The sequence below is a fragment of the Megalopta genalis genome, chromosome 2 (genome assembly GCF_051020955.1).
Source record: "Megalopta genalis isolate 19385.01 chromosome 2, iyMegGena1_principal, whole genome shotgun sequence".
NCBI lineage: Eukaryota > Metazoa > Arthropoda > Insecta > Hymenoptera > Halictidae > Megalopta > Megalopta genalis.
In genome coordinates this window covers 21,182,521-21,193,812 of record NC_135014.1, presented here as the reverse complement: position 1 = coordinate 21,193,812, position 11,292 = coordinate 21,182,521, and positions in this window count along the sequence as shown.

Here is an 11,292-nt window from a genome sequence, read left to right as displayed (position 1 = left end):
CTTATAAAATTATCCCAAATAAAATGGGCACATAATTAAACATAAAACAGTAAGTAGTTATATTGGTCTCATTAAAATTATTACAGAAAGAAATATATTTTTTTTAAACGCAAGCTTTATTTAATTAATGGCCATTGTTGTTTTGCATAATGATCTATGAAGTAACAATAACCCTGACATAACTCTAGCAATTTTTATTTCGTATGCAGATCATTTATTGACCTTATTGTACTATTGAAATTGTTTCGTTGCATTCTTAAGGGTGTTGCACTACTATTTAATTATTTTATTTTTAACGCATTGAATTTCTTTGATCTAATTCAACTCTAATTGCGTTCTCTGTGAATTTAGGTTTCTTAATGGCATCTCTTTAAATACTGTAGCATTCGAAGACTCCGGAGTTTTAGTTCGCTCCATAACCACGCAACCGGTTATTTTACTAGCTAATTTTTTTTAATAACAATTGAACTCGAAATATCGAGTAACTTTTGCACCATGAACGTTTTATTTTATATTGTCATTTTACAGTGATATACTTTCATACATTTCGAGAAGGAGAACTACTTTTACTATGAGAAAATTAGCTTCTATTTGAAACTCGCAAAAATCGACTTTTAGTTCTGCTTGAAACGATAAAGAAACATCTATTAAAGATGCCTATCAAGTCTGAAGCAAATCGAATAGCAATCTCGTGAAGTATCGAATTCACTAACTCGGAAAATATCGTCCATGAAAAGAACGCTTTTAAAGTTGCAAGCCCTTCAACGTCCTATATCGTTCAAATTCGTTTGTAATACTTCAGACTTATATTTTCCACATATAAGCCAGTAAAAACTGTCTACTTTTTCAAGCAGTTCAAGTAGGACATGCAAAATTCACTAACTTTGAAAACATTCCAATTTGATCACTCTCTGACATGAAACTCATGGAAAATCTATGGAAACTATTGCATTAAAAAATTACATCATTACTAGACAGCGGATTCTCATGCAAAATAAAAATCTACGTCAATTGTAAGAAAGAAACTAAATAAAAATTGTCTACGTCAATAGCAAAAAATAGAAACTAAATAAAAATTGTCTACGTCAACTACAAAAAATAGAAACTAAATAAAAATTGTTCTACATAACTAAATAAAAATTGTTCAATTGCAAAATAAAGAAACTAAATAGAGTTGATTCTTTTTTTAATAATTTTATTACATTGAAAATAATAATCATTTTTTAATTCTTTTAATCTCTCTACTATCTTAAATCGAAACTACTCATTTCTGCCATAAATGCATATAAAATTCGCAGTCTAAGCATGACAACTAATAATCGGATTGAACAATCGATTCAAAAAATTGAATCAGCATGACATTAGGAAATATTATAAAACTATAATATTGAACGCCAGTATGATATCAAAAAATATGGGAAAACTATAATATTCATGGTCAATATGGCATCAAGAAATACAAGACAACTATAATATGCGAGGAAGGATAAAAAGTTGAAAATCGTTGCTGTTAAAAACATAACAATATTGCATTATTAGACTGCCGCTTTTATGCATTTATGCGAAAATTGACTAGATGAAATACCAAAAGATGAAATAACAAAGTTATGATAGTTCTTATGTTTTCCTTAATTTATTACATTTATTGGAAGAAAAAATACACATTTTTATTCATCTCCATTCGTTAAAATTCATTAAGAAAATTTTTATTTTACCTAAAAATTTCTTTCATGAAAATTCTACAAATATGGAAATATCGCAATAAATAATTGTATAATATCTTTAAACTTGAATAATTTTAAACAGACAAACAATAAAGAGCGAAAAATTGCTGAAAACTGTAATGTATACCTGTCTAAAAAGTGTATAAACGATCCTAATAACCGAGCGATGTTTCAGGAACGGGCGAAGAGAAAAATGAGTACTACAAAAGCTATTACTTTCAACGCTACACGAGTAAACAAATAGCACAAATAATACTGGCACACTGTTGTTGATATATTCCAATAGCTTAGGGCTCAGACAACAAATATTTTTCACCTTACGCAAGAGTCGAAAAATCGTATTTTGTGCAGCTTTTTGGATCCAATTTTCCACTCCGCACCGCACAGTGAGCGGTGATATGGACATAACTGATAAATCCAAAGTATTCAAATCATACATATTTTACAGAGTTTATTATCCATCGTTTTTACCAAATGTATCCATATATTGTCGAAAATTAAACTAGTTTATTCCAAGCTTCCGTGCATTTCGTTGAATACTTGCCATTGCCATAATTTCTATGTGATAAATTTCACGATTTGTTTTAGTGTTGTAGTATATTCAAAGATGCTACATAGTTTTTTACAATATTTAATAATTTATACAATTTTTTATGTTTCTTTGTTTATCAACTTCGATGTGACTTTAAACAGAATCACCATCGTTCAGATTTTTTGTAAGCTATTTCAGAAAACTTTAAAGTTTTAACATCGATTTTAGATGTCCAAATTTTCCCGTAAACGAAGAAAATAATCAAAATCGTTATTGAAATGTTTATGACTGAAGTCTCTAGTCTTCCGGCTTCAATTTAGCGCCAATCACGAGTTCCTAGTAATAATATAATAATATAATAGTTTAATGCAGGTATTCTCGTAACTTAAAATGCTTTGTATGTTTCCTTATTTACTTAGTTTAAAAAAAATGCAATAATATATATTGCAAAAAAATTATTAACCTACTAAAAAATTCAGGCAACTTCAATCTTTTTAATATAATTGTGTATCTTTTGTATTAATCGGCGTATCGATGTATTTCTCTTAAAAAAGTGTTACAGGGTACTTATGTTGAAAATTCACTGGTTGTTCACTGGTCCAGACGTTATGGGTTTTGTCCCGAACACTCGTAAGGGCCGTACACTGTACGTTTAATATCATCAAACATCCGAAGATGGGTGTAGGCTGTCTTCGACAGCTGATTGAAGCGCTATAGCTCCATTTGGCTCATCTAATGAAAACCTCGAGCCGTCTAGGCAATTTTCGAGGAGTTCAATTGTGAGGCCCGCGGATCCGCGATCCCCTATAGATCAGCGACGTAATGAAGGCGTGGACTAGAAGAAACTCATGCAACTGGAGTTCTCTATTACCCCGCGGGTAATAATAAAGACGCCGCTACAAAGCCGTTGTTTCGTGACTATCGGGAATCGATAAAATAAAATAAATAAGACAGCCCGACCAGAAGTGCCGCATCTGCCCCGGGAACCTTCTCCGGGGTAGGGGCTAATGGATACAGCGGATAGAGAAGTAATAGAAACACAGCAAGAGAAGTCAAGGATATATACGGGGGAATCTTGAGCTTGCCGGGACTTTCAATGGGGAAAATATTTCCGGCGAACCTTCTGTCCCAGGAACTTGCGAATTTATTTCATATCGTTGCGCTCGGTTCGTTTGTCCGGTTCCCAGATGCTTGGGCAACTGTAGACGATCCTACTAAGGCTCTAGACTTTAATCCTCTCTTAATCCTTGCGAACTCCTCAAGAAATTCTCGCATCTACCATAGTCGCTGAAAGTTCCAAGACATTGTCTGCTAACATACGGTGGATCAAGAAAGTAGCTGAGTACATCCACGACTTCGAAATGGTGTAATTTAGCGAAATTTAGTCACATGATAATTAATCTGGGCTTATTTTGAAGCTTGGAGCTTCTATGTTTCTTTTTTCTTTCTTTTCTTCTAAGATATTTTCGCTTGACATAGAGAGTGGAGAACTGGATGTAACTAAAACTTGTTAACGTAGTGTGGCTCAAGAAAGTAGCCGAACACATTTACTACTTTAAAATGGTGTCATTTAGCGAGAAGGAATCATACGATAATTACTCTGGGCTCATTTTAAAGCTTAAAGCTTCTACTTTCGCACCCCATCGTTCGTTTCCCTGTAAGATACTTCTGCATGATATGGTAGTAGATAGGAAACTACGGGTGTCAACACTGAGTAGCTCAAGAAAGTATTTGAACACATTTCCGATTTTGAAATGGCGTAATTTAGCGAAAATGAATTGAACGATAATTAATGTGAGCACATTTTACAGTTTGAAGAGCATCGACTTTCGCAATCCATCATTTAATTTCTCGTAACATGTTACGTGATATAAGAGGCAGGATATTGAAGGCTTGTTAATAGACTGTGACTGAAGAAGCTGTTTAAATACATTTCTGGCTGATTTCGTATTTCACAATCATTGAAATTGTACAGTTACTTACTGTAATAAATTACTGAATCGATTTATTTATTAAGGTTCATATTTGATGCGCTGGTTGCTGAATTAATAAATAGAAATAATGGCTTCAAACTGTTTACTTCATAATTACTGGAATTATAAAGATGCTTTTAAATATAAATAAGGAACAAAATTAATGGAAATGAAATTTCTGCGAAATCTTGATCAATGCAGCTTTTGTTATATTTATAAAACAGTTCAAACTAATTACTTTTAACGCTTGTTAATACGGAAATAGTTTAAAGATTCTACTTTATTGGAATCAATTTATTTTACTCTTTTTCGCGCCATTTGTCATTTTGTTTTGTTTACATCTTTTTTTTTTACTTGTTTTCTTCGATTTGACTTTAATCCATTCATTCTTTCAGTTTCTCGGCATTTGTTCGTTCATTTTATCCCATTTGTTTTCTCCCATTTTGTAGCATTTATTTCGTTCTTTTGTAGACAATTAACTAACCGAGTGCATTGTACCAATTTTTTAAACATACAACAAACATACAAAATATGAAATAACGCTAAAATCAGACATTGTTACATTTAAAGCTCATTAGTTAACAAATATTGTAATACACACCCGCGGACGCCACAAAACTTTTGCTTTGTTCCATTATAATTTTGCTCATAACAGGAAAAAACATGGTTACGTATAATATGAAAACACTGCGTTCGGTTAACAATGGTACGTTATGTAAATAAAAATTATAGCTTTAATAATAGGACGTTTTATGAAAATAAAATTTATGCTATGAGCTGTAGTTACGTAATGTTACGTAAATAAAATGTATACTATTGTTAACTGGACACAATGCCTTCATATTATACGTCATCATGTTTAATTTAAATAAATATTAAAGTTACTGTAGTAAGAAGCACGCACTGTGTCGCGCAAAATTCCAAGTGCTCGCCTTTCTCAATCATCAATCCCAGCATCCGGATTCTGAACGAGGCGTGCTCTTAACACCCTCACTCTGCTCCAAGTTTCCCTCCCATCTGCTTTTCCTCCACACCTAACCAACAGCTGTTCCCACGTTACCTCCGGCTCACGAGCTATACGACCCTTATTTTCTTCCTCTGAAACGTAAGAACCCTGCCAAAAACAAAAAACGACACGAGGTTAACCTCAGAGTGGGGTATCCACGATTCTACTTGGAAAATACCTCGTTACCCGAATAATTATTCGATCCGGGGACAGGTCAGTTGTTTCGCGAACCTTCATTACAACGCGTTGCAACGTTTCGAGCAACGTGTAGAGTTTGTGTTTCAGTTGGTGGCCAGAATGAAACGAGTAGTGTTCAGAAAGTTTTGGTTGCTGTTTTAACTGTGTTAAACTGTGCGTGACATTTTGGAGAACTAGAGAAGAGTTTAATTCTGATAATTATCAAATTGGTACGATTTTATTATCCGTTTATATTTTTTCAGAATTAAATTAATTTACATGAAATATTATATATAAATTTAGGATATATGTTGTGTTTGTAATTTGTATATAATATGCATTTTATTTGAACGTCTTTGTTTGGAAGATCGTAATTTTACGCGAAGAACTATTCCAAATTCTTAATGAAATACTTGGCGTAAATATTTTTCCTGCTATCCATGGAATGTTGCACTTTCATATCTTAACTTTGCTTTAGAAATTTAACACACGTATAAGCGGTATTGCATTTCACACATCGCGTGGTCTGTATAGATAGTAATTGTTTTTCCGAGAATACTATAAATTTGCTAAGGAAATGTGCAACGTAAATATTATAAATTTTCTAAGAAAATGTGTCACGTAAATATTATAAAATTTCTAATATTTAAAATATATTAATAATATATAAAATATTAAAAAAAAAAACTTTTCTACATAAGCAGTGATCTATATTTATGAACTCTAACAACGAATTTCCCACACTTTTCAAAAGTACGATAGAAAATACATTTACCAAAATGTACAAACAACGCGAGTGGTACCAGGCTTCGTCGTTTACGTTTATGAAATCGATTGAATCGTTGGAATCGGTGTAAAACCGACGAATAAGCAATAATCGTTGTGAAGAAAAGTGGCGAAACAAAAAGACCAGCAAATATTTCCGTTCGCCGGGAAAAGAGGCGAGAGGATAATATTTTGAGTGAGTAGGAAAGGATAATATTTCGTGTGTTTCCACGTTCTTTAAATTGGAATTGTAGGAACAGTGGCAACGCGGTACCCTTTCTCCATTTTGCTTTTTCCCTTTACACTCAATAAACCTTGACGGGTTTCATCCTGTAGCTCAATCTGCACGGCTGATCGCCTTTCCAACTAGAGTTCACAAAGCATGTGACCTCTTTATTCCTTTGTTTTTCCCTTGCTCGAACTATGGCCTCTCTCCCACACTCTTTCTCGCTCCCTCTCACCCAAATCTCTCCATTTTTGCCGCTCTTTCTATTTCTCTCTCATTCTCTATTTCTCTCTATATTTCTCCTTCTTTATATTTCTTTCTTTATTTATTTCTCTCTCTCTCTCTCTCTCTCTCTCTCTCTATATATATATATATATATATATATATATATATATATATATATTTCTCTCTCTCTCTCTCTCTTTCTCTCTCTCTCTCTATTCCTCTCTATATACATATATTTCTGTCTCTCTATATTTCTCTCTCTCTCTCTCTCTTTCTCTCTATATACATATATTTCTGTCTCTCTATATTTCTCTCTTTCTCTATTTCTCTCTATCTCTATAGAGTGCGATGAAAATTCTATTTCTATATTTGTATATTTATAGTTAGCTGCTTTGGAAATAAGGACACTTCAATTTAATATTCTCTATATTTTACCAGTTTAATCCCTTAAGTGGAAATGGCGAGTATCGCCTTGAACATTTTCTGTGGCGAACTCGAATTTGTCGACCGACGCTCGCCGGATACTGAAATGTTTAAAGACCATATAAATTTCTCCCAATTGTTAAACAAAAATTATCATGACATTTAAAATTCTTGTTACGACAAAATTGTGTCATAGTTATAACGAATTATTCGAAAATGAACAATATTTAAAAGGAATTTCAATAGTTTGAAAATTTACAATAATCCCAATTATTTGTGGAATTGTTTAAATGATCTTTTAATTGGACAAAAAATGTAATCATCATTTGTAAGTGAAATATTAATTTAATTTGCAATTTGTTATTTATTATTTAAAGTAGAATTTGCCCAACTCTGATTATAACAATAATTGTAAGCCCCTCAGAAAATAGAAACGTACGTCAATAGTACGTGTAAGAAAACATAAAGAATTCGAGAAACAAAGTAGATTTGGACGCTGAACATTCGAAGAAAGATAGGAGCGTTTTTCATACAGGGACAGAATTTTCTCCGCAGCCTGTGTTCCAACCTCTCTCCTCTCCCACGTCTCTCTCTCTCTCTCTCTTTCTCTCTCTCTCTCTCTCTCTCTCTCTCTCTCTCTCTCTCTCTTTCACCTTCGCTTCCGCCCCTGTACAGAGACATTCTTCCCCCGTTTTCACGATGTCACACGGTACAATACGCGCTCGAAAACTTTATTTAATGAACCTCTCCCATTGTGTTCGCCGCTCTAAATATTTCAGGTGTAATGATTAACTTTCGGAAAGTCTGCTCGACACGCCCGGATCCTTTGATTCCAGTTCCTGCACGAATATATCTCGTAGCAGATTTCAACGCGTCGCGATCTTTCTTTTACAGCTTCACTGTCGACCCAGAAATCTCAACGTGTTCCGCGAAGTTAAAGGGATTTAATTAGTGAAGTGGAGATCGAGGGGTGTGACACGGTCACTGTCCAATGCATCACGTGGGATGCACAGTTTCTCGTGCATAGCTACAGTCAGCGTCGAGTCACTTTCATTTTAGTCTTCGTATTCTAGTTAGAACTAAACGCACTATAGTGACCGATTCTGCGGTAATATTTCATTCAATTTTGATTTATAATAATTGCATTGCGGATTCTATGGTAATAGATCAGTCAGTTTTGATTTATAATAGGTTGCATAGCAGATTCTCCAATAATATTTCATTGAACATTGATTTGTAAGCAGACTAAGAATCTTTATGCATTTCTGATAAAAAGATAACGTGAAACATAGAAACGTCAGAAGAATATAAGAACGTGGACATATTATTTTTAAATGATTAAAATGATTAATATCATATTAGCATGCAATTCCTGTTTCTTGAAATTAATGATGATGATTTTAATTTTGCACTAAGATCCATAGCATATTTGTAATAATTGCATAGCATGTTTGTAATAGATTCTAAGGTAATATATTTCACTCAATTTCGATTTGTAATAGTAGCATAAATGTTTCTACGATAACATTTCATTCAATTTTGAGTTACAATAGTTGCACAACTCGTTTTCGTGTAATATTTCATTCAATTTTGATTTATGATATTTACACAACACATTTTGCAGTCATATATCATTCAATTTTGCTTTATGATAGTTTCATAACAGGAACTGCGGTAATATTTCATTGAATGTTGATTTAGGCTTTAAACCAGCGAGTTCTTATTTAAGAACTCAATCGAAACGGACAAATGTGTTGAAACAGTAAGCGAATCAATCTTGATCATAAAGAACGTATGTGGATTGAAACATCTGCGAAACAAAATTGATGTATATGATCTAAAAGGAAACAGAACTGTAAGATTGATACTGCTTTCGAATCGTCAATGTAATCCAATCTATTTTTTTATTTTATTAAATCTTTCTGATAAAGATCTTTTAATAAATAGATAAATAAATACCTTTTTAATCAAATATAATATAGGATAGTCTACTAATAAATAGACTGAGGATCTTCATGCAAATTAAAAATTGTCATCAATCAGAAGTTAAATAGAAATGTATTTCTTCTTTTAATAGTCCCAAACAGTCGAAATTAAAATAACAATGTTGTTTACTTTCTCAAATGTCTTCACTGTTCTGTATTTTATTATATAAAATACAGAATGTCTTCACTATTCTGTTTAGTCGGTTTATTGATTAGTAACCGTGTAATAACTGTAAATTAAATTTCATTTATTTTAACTTGAACAACGGAATTGTGAAAATACAGTGGCATTTTTTAATTTTACTTTTTTATTTTACTTTACTTTTTTACTTTACTTTTTTATTCGTAGTACAATATTTCCAGCTTATTAAAATGATTAAGAAACAAAATAAATTTTTATGTATGTATCTCTAATTTCTTGTAATTCTTTAAATTAGTGAGTGATAATGTCACTGAAATGTTACAAATACAAATTCACAGTGGATGCCAGAGCCGAACATAAACGTGACGAACATCGTGAACAGGATGCAGACGTATTTCCATCTCTCATCGCTGTCATGATCTTCGTTATGTTCACGAATAATGCGAATGCATCCCGTTTCATCAAACTTGAGTCAGCATTAGACTAGCTATTTTGTGCATGTACTATAAATGTGCGACAAATAGTATTTCGTTATTCAATGTATCCTGTTTCACTTTTTATTTCACATTGGGACTGTCAAACCCTGCAAATAATAAATTCGTATTTTCCTACGAAAATAGGAACTGCATTCAATCAAACTTTAATATAAAGCGTTTTTTTAATAGTTTATTGATTTATTTTTCCCATACTTCTTTCTTCAAATGTTGCATTGGAATGTTTATTACTTTTGGGTAGATTGATCATTGAATAATTTTACAAATCTATGGGTAGTTGATCTCGAACTGATCCTGAATATATTTGTTTAAATAGATTCTTATAAAATTACGTAGAAACAAAAACAGTTAATATAATAATAATAATAATAACAACAACAATATATATAATATATAATAATAATTTATATCTATATAATAATATATAATAATCTTACAATTTATATTCGTATAACTTATTCGAATACAGAATAATTATGCGAATAATTTATAACGAATACAGAATAATTATGCGAATAATTTATAATTATATATATATATAAATTATTCGCGTGATTCTTTATTCGTTATAAATTATTCGCATAATTATTCTGTATTCGAATAAGTTATACGAATATAAATTGTAAGATTATTATATATTATTATATAGATATAAATTATTATTATATATTATATATATTGTTGTTGTTATTATTATTATTATTATATTAACTGTTTTTGATGATTATTCAATATTCGTTATATATATAACGAAAAAAAATAAAATATTCTAAATATATGACTATTTTAGGTTATTTATTCATTCGTATAATACTCAACTCTGCGTTATAGTGCAAAGATTCACCGAAGCTCTCTTCTACAGATAAATCTCAGTTCGTGTCTCGCAATCCTGAGAAATGTAAATCATAAACATCTACAGAGCACGGTTATTATGTTTCGAGTTTCAGAAGCGGACACGAATTGCTATCACATTCCGGTACTTGATTCTTCATGGGCACACATGTTTCGAAACATTAATCTTTTACGGCAGCGGCGCAGTGTCACGTAAATCAACCGAAGTTCTTTTATCTTACCTTCGAGCGTGAGAGCAATCTGGACCACCCCCGGTTTATTGGATTACTATTTGCAGCATTTACAGTGCATGAAACTAAATATTAGATTGAAAATTCGGTTCTCGAATTTATCTCCTTTTTTGTCATGTTTTATACGTTTCACTTGTTTTGCGAGATATTTCATCCGTGATAGGACGTATCTTTTATTTTATTGGACAAGATTCTCCTTTTTTTTTGCTATCACCGTACATTGCGCATTTCTTGAAGCGAAGTATCAATAAGGAAGTAAATTAGTATGATGACTAAGTGTAGATTTTATGAAATGTATACAGGGTGAGTCATTTAACTGTTTCACTTCAATTTTTCTTGGAACATTACATGTTCTATAAAAATATAAAATAAAAACAGTTTGTATAAAGACAATTAACTTTTGCTATTTTCCTTTTTTTATTAAAATTTAACCATGTCTTTAGAGAGATTGTTGGATATAGGGTAAAGAATTATGTATTATTTAATAATGAAATAAAATTATTTATTAAAAATCAACCTGAGAATATCTCGATAAACA